The 6,792-nt window shown below is 38.5% G+C and overlaps 1 long non-coding RNA gene across 1 annotated transcript; it reads left to right on the top strand.

Annotated features, from left to right (window-relative positions):
• The first annotated feature begins 1,421 nt into the window (after positions 1 to 1,421).
• LOC122867935 lies at positions 1,422 to 5,433 on the top strand. The gene is made up of 3 exons (XR_006376021.1): positions 1,422 to 1,498; positions 2,658 to 2,739; positions 5,410 to 5,433. It is a non-coding gene; the product is annotated as an uncharacterized LOC122867935 (long non-coding RNA).
• The last annotated feature ends 1,359 nt before the right edge of the window (positions 5,434 to 6,792 follow it).

Genomic DNA, 6,792 nt, shown 5'->3' with positions numbered 1-6,792 from the left:
CTGTCATGATTCAGGGTGAAGTAGTGGAAATTGTGTAGTCCTGTAAGTACTTGGCAATGCTCATAAACAATTGATGATTTGACATAAAAGAGGCAGAGTGCAAGACAGGGCAGCGAGCATGTTCCTCTTGAGGCTCAGGTGTTTCAACATAATGTAACATACTTCTATTAATTACTCGTGGTCAGTGCACTTTTCTTTCCAGTACTGTGCTAGAGAGGAAGCACCAAGTCTTGGGATGCGGGCAGGATGACCAGACTGATGACATAGCCGAGTGGAGAGAGCAGTAAGGCAGAGGATGAAGGCTAAATGACATATCCAATTGAACAACACACAACAGGTCTCTGGTGAGCTGACACAGCTTCTAAAACACTGTATCTCTGTGTCTAACTCTATATGTAGCATTCATTTTTGTCGTAGTTTGTTGTAGCTGTGTGCCATTTCTGTTTTTTCATTCTGAAAAAGACTCAGTATCCCCCAAAGGCCATTCAAATTTAATCTCATAACTGTGCAGGAGCCCTCGTGAGTTACTGAAGGAGTCACTCAGGTTTATCATGTGGAAAAGTAATTTACCCATTTCATTCATTCATGATCTTAGTCCACCAGTGGCTGTCATGCTCAGCAAACGTGATGGTAAATTTACTATCTGCTCATGTCAGAGAAACTGATTACTACTGTGATTCACAGCACAAACATGTATAAATGTATATACATGAACGTAATATGATCACTCCATTAGATCATTTTTCATTTTTGGTGACCCCCTTAATCTCTCCAGCAGAATTTTTCTTTTCATTTGCCAAAACACACATTTAGCATTTTGAACAGTACAGGTAACTACTGCTGAAGAATATGATTGGCTCCACCCTGAAATTTGCGGGTATTGAAAATATTTCCCCATCCCAAAAAGGAACATTATGAACAAAGTGATGAGCGGGAAAAGCTCCTGGATTTATACATTACGTGATGGAACACATCTTGTTTTCTCAGTTTTTTTCTATGGTGTTTTATGTGTTTTTTAACCATCTGATGAGAGACAGGCAATTTAAATGCCTTCACTGCCTCTGCCTCCTCTTTTTCAGATGAAGACAATGAAGTTAGTTGCTGCACCTTGTTATAATCTGCTAAATAGGACTTTAAGTTGTCAGATGTGAGGAGCAGATTGAGGACAAAGGGACAGAGGAGACATACAGTATTCATTGGTTCATGAGTTGATTTTGTTAAACTTTCTTTTTTAGTTTTTTTACTACTAAAACATATCCATGCGTGTCATTTTGCAGAGGTACTTGTTTTAGATAATTCTGCGATTGCAATTAATGTTTACAACTTGATCCCTAAAATGCTTACAAGAAAAAATTATGTTATTCACACCCAGGCCTGCAGATGGTGCAAAAACACCTACTATGATAAAATATACCACTATCACAGCCAATCAACAACAAACTGCAGAGTGGCAATTTGTTGCTTTCTGCTCAGGGGTTATAAGGATAACCAGGCAAAGGTATGTTTGCTGTGTGTGTGTGTGTGTGTGTGTGTGTGTGTGTGTGAGTGTGTGTGTGAGAGAGAGAGAGAGATTGTGTGACCTGTGTAAGTGTGACTGTGTGACTGCTGGTTCCTGCAGTATGTACACACACACACACACACACACACACACACACACACACACGCACACGTACACAGTCAGAACCATTACTAATCTGTAAATAGATCTGTATTGCTGTGATCCATCTGCCGAACAAGATCCTCCTCGCTTTGCCTCGCGTTCTCTTCTTCTTCCCTGTCTCCCTCATCTGTCTCACTGTCTGTAACTCTGTTGTTTGCAAGATTGGATGAATGAGCAGCAATCTCTGCACCTCTCTTTATCTCTGCTGACTCTTGTCTTTCGTTTTCTCTGACTCACTGTCTCTCAGATTTTTCTTTCAGCTTGTTGTTCTGTCCTCGTCTCCTTCTCTCTCACTTATGCATTTAACGCTCACTCAATTCTTCTTGACAGCCACGACTGTCAAATAAGTCATCATACTCTCCAATTATATAGTAAATAATTCTAATCAGTGCATAGGAATGATTGGGCCATTAACTATCTGTTTATCTTTTTGCAGTCAATTGCACCAAGTTGTCTTTATTCTCATTATGTTTACCTACAATAAAAATAAAAAAATGTATCACCAGTTGTGTTGATTTCAGATAGACTGAAGGATAACATGCTTCTCAAAGGGTTGAGAAAATTCATCAATCCCTCGTAAAACTCTCACAAACTCTTTCAAGTGATGTCATTGTCATTCAGACATAACAGGACAGTTTTACTTAAAAGGGGGGCATTTTGCAGACTAACCCGAAAACAAAAACTAGCCTTCCAAGAAATTAGACTCATATTGGACGATTCTGCAGTGCAAGATTTACACCCAATGTCATTGCTCAGTGCTACTATGCAGCAAAGTGTTAGCGGTTTATGTACCATGACAAAAAGTGTGGAGGTCTGGGAGGTGGATGAATGTATGCCGTCTGACCCTAATGCTGCAAAGTGATTTTGTGTCCTGTGTCAGACCTTTTAAAATCATAATAATGACCTTTTTTATCCTTAAAGCTACTACATGTAGAATATGTATGTGACTATAGCATCTTTCAAATGTGATGGCATTGTTTTCTTTTTTCTTTTTAAGACATGGATCCATGGCGGAGAGTGGACGGGGGACTGCATTGCCATCTGTCACTTTTTTGATACTACCACTGGGGGGCTCCAAGGTCAGAAATTCCCAAATTCTACTTGGTGGAGTGTCTTTACTCAATTGTCTTTGTTCCCAAATCATTAAAAATGTTAGCATTGAATGTTAAAAAATGTCATCACTTAATGTTATTTGGGATCTCCCAATATCAGCCTTCTTGTTTGGCGAGTACGTTGTGGAAAGAGTAAACCAGTCTTCTCTTAGGGCAGGAAGTATACTATCCATCCCGCACTTCCTCCCACACACTTGTCACTCATCCTGATGGGCTGTCTACCTTGAAAAAAGTGCCTAGCCTGAGGCTGAGCTAACTGGCTCCCCTCAAGGGTGATGATAAAACAAACAAACGGGAGAATTTCACACGAACACACAGACTTAAATTGATAAATAATACATCCCTTGTACTTTTTGTTGTTTCGACATCAAAGAATTTCATGTTGTAACATTACAAGTAAGCTAAGCTGTGGGATCAACTCCTGGAAAATTAAAACCAGAACTCTCTGCTGGTTAAATTGAAGAAGGCAGCACCAGTCTCTTTCCTGCCTGTGGAATTAGTGCAGACCTGGCTTTCTGGGTCCTAATCAACATCTTTTCATCAAAGAGTCCAGGACGCTACTTTGATGTTGCCAACAACTCAGAAAATGAAAAGCTTGGTTTTGTTCTGATTAGAGGATCCTCCCTCTTAACTCATGCAATCGCAGAGCCTCGTTTGTTGCTATTATTTGGCCGTGTTGCTGGCCTTGATGAGTGGACAGGACAACAGTATTTGCATTCACTTCGAACTCTGAGCTGAATACTGTTAGCTTTGTCTCTGTGCCATATATTGTTGTAGAAGGAGTCTAGATTTCAATATTGAAGCCGGCTGGCTGTGTTATTGGCAACTTGTCATTTCTGTCTGCCTTTGTCCATCTTACATTTAAGGCATGTAGCTGGCATTATGGTTACAAGTGACAGTAACAGCGAGCGAGCAGGATTCAGTGTCTTGTTCAAGGACATGGGGGATAACTCTTGGAGAAAATGGCTGTTGTGGGAAATCAAAACATTGACTTTACAATAATGACCATTACATCTACAACCATGGACAACCTCCATCTCACCTTTCCTCTCTGTATGCCTTGCTGTGTCTCTCTCTCTCTCTCTGTCTCATTATCTTGCTTTATCTATTCCTGCGAAGAAATGAGACCGAAAAAGGGACAGAGACACACTTCACTTGTCTGGTTCTGTACCTTTCTAAACTTTCTTTGGACCTAGACTGAAAAGAAAAAAATCCTGACAACTCTTAAGGACAAACAAGACAAACATAGCATTATGTCATTTAAACAGTAATTTATTGATGTTCCCTAAGTCAACCCCCAGCGAGGAATATAGAAATAGTTGACAAAGTAATCTCAACACAATGTCTAAACACTTAAATGAAAAAGTCAATGACTCCATCATCCATAACTGCTCTTAAAAAGTTGGCAGGACTTTGGAAACTAAGTTACAGAGAGAGATAAACATACAATAGGTATTTGTCTATGAAGTTGTGTGGGTTTACATTCAGACTTGTTTGTGCACCACAGCCTCTCCAGCGACAATAGTTGGTATGGAGGGTGGATTTCATTAAAATGAGTTAGTCCCCAATATCTGTGATTTTACTTATTTTCTATTGCATAATGTCTTCCTTGGGGGGGAACAATTACATGTTTATGTAATTGTTTTGATCACATTGTTGGACAAATATCTGCTTACACACCAACATTATGAGGACTCATCTCCCAACTGGGGACAAAAAGTTGGTCCTCACAAGGTAAACCATTAAAGTTTAGGTTTAAGACTTGGTTTTTGATTAAGGTTAGGTTTAGGTTTAGGCTAAAGGTGGGATAGGGTTGGGATTAAGTATGTATTGATGAATCGAAGTCAATGCAATGTCCTTCTAAGTATGTGTGGTGTGTATTCAAGGCATTTCATTATTTTTAGCCTGACATGGTATTCAATGTAGGTAACCTCTTGTACATTAAATACATTCCAGATTATAGCATTTGACAGGAAATACAATTAAATAAGGTTACAGATTATCCAGTTATGGGCCAAATGAACACACCATGCAATGCTGAGATTCGTAAAATAAGCCGATTAAAAAAGGCTATAATTGGAAACATGGCAGAGCTTTAATGCCTATTTGTATTGCCTATTATGCAAGCTGCGTTTCACCTATAGAATGATCACATTCTTGAGATGAAAGACAACTGCATCTCTGAAAGAGAATGTGACTGGCCTGCTGAGAGTGCCAATTCACAAAAAATATACCAAGGTCAGAAAACTGTCAACCCAGTGGGAAGGCACATGAAAGGATATAAATATTCTTAATACAATAATACAAATATAAAGTATAAACTATGAGCACTGTGCAACAAATTGTCTAGTCCACACTTTTTACCTGCGCAAAAGTAATTAATATTCAGTAAATACAAAAAAAAATCATTTTATGGATTGATCATGTTTTGTCTTGTTTTGAACTGTGAGAATGTACTGCTCATCTTAATTGTAGTTGTCAATGTGTGTCATAAGTCTGATACATTAACGACGCTTTCTGTCTAAATATGAAGGACTTAATGGGGCCGGGTAGTCGTTTGGCATCAGGTGATTTAATCTTACCATGTGGGGAAATTCAACCTTGCTTTGTGAGCTCAGTGTTCATATTCTCTCACAGGATATGTGGCCCGTCACTTAAAACCCTCTGGCACTGCGTCCCTGACAGCTACAAAACAACCAGTATGTATCTTTTTCAAAAAATCGTTGCCAAGAATGAGGCCACGATAAATCAGTTTTGTCAAGTAGAAAAGAAGACACTTGGAATGAGCTCAGTGTGTGTATAAACTGATCTCTAACAAGTACAGTACATAGAAATACATTTTTTCTATAATTCAAAGTACAGATTTCACTTGCAACACATTTAAAATTCACTGTTTAAAATGTATTCTTAGCTGTTACATCCTGTTAATCCTTATTTAAGCTCAGCCACTCCGTTTCAGACCTAAAAGACAATTTCTGTTCAGTAAAGTAAGTACTCCAACAGATCAACATGAAGCTGTTTTTGTCCCCTTATTTCAAGGTTACTCTCTGTTTTTACGTAAAAGAATAGTTTGGTATATCTTGCTGAAAGTTAGATGAGAAGATTGATACCTCTCTCATGCCTGTCTGCTAAATATGAAGCTACAGCTAACAGCCAGTTAGCTTAGCATAAATACTGGAAACAGGCTAGCTGTTTTCCCCTGTTTCCAGTCTTTTTGCTAAGCTAAGCTAACTGGCTGCTGGCTATAGCTTCAGTCAAACTTCTTCTAAACAAAAAAGATATCAAATAGTTACTTTTGCATTGGTTTGTGTGTCACCACTTTGTTTTTTTGTTTTCAGGGTAACAAACTCCATTTAAATGTTTTCCTCCGTGGAACAAAGGTGTTTTGGCACATTTGTCATCTGTAACTATGGAAACTAATCTACCAGCATGTATGTGCTGTGTCTATTCATGTAACTATATTAACTCTATCATACTCGATTATATTCCGAGCAGAAAACAAATCTTCTTTTGGATTTTGTCCATGGTGGTTTGAACATTCCAAAATTCATCAGTCACTTCCATTATTATAGCTGCCAAACTAATTTTGTGCTTTAAGTGAACCTCCATATGCTGGTTTGGATACCTGCCAAAGTGGCTGGTAGAAGTAGACAAAGCTTAACAACCGCAGTCAAAATTTACTAGCATTTATTTGCTGTTGGCTCATATTACTTTCCAACACTGATTGTGTGTGATGTACCTCATGTGGGATGGAGTTGGAAAGAAGACGAAAACAGACACTTACTCATAAACATCACTATGCAAACTAAAACCTGCCAACAACATCCTGCCATCTCTTTTTGTGTGTGTTTTGTTCTATTTCTTGTCCTATCTGTCTTGTTTTGCCTCCTCATCTTACCTGCATTTATAATCCTTTGTTCTTTGCAAAGAACTTTGTGACAAGCCTGTTTATGAAAAGGGACTTTATAAATAAATTTGTCTGACACCAATATCTCCAGAATGTTTTAGTAATCCATTTAA

This window comes from Siniperca chuatsi, linkage group LG20 (assembly GCF_020085105.1).
Source record: "Siniperca chuatsi isolate FFG_IHB_CAS linkage group LG20, ASM2008510v1, whole genome shotgun sequence".
Lineage (NCBI taxonomy): Eukaryota > Metazoa > Chordata > Actinopteri > Centrarchiformes > Sinipercidae > Siniperca > Siniperca chuatsi.
Note: the sequence above shows the minus strand (reverse complement) of the source record. Positions and strands in the feature narration are given on the sequence as shown.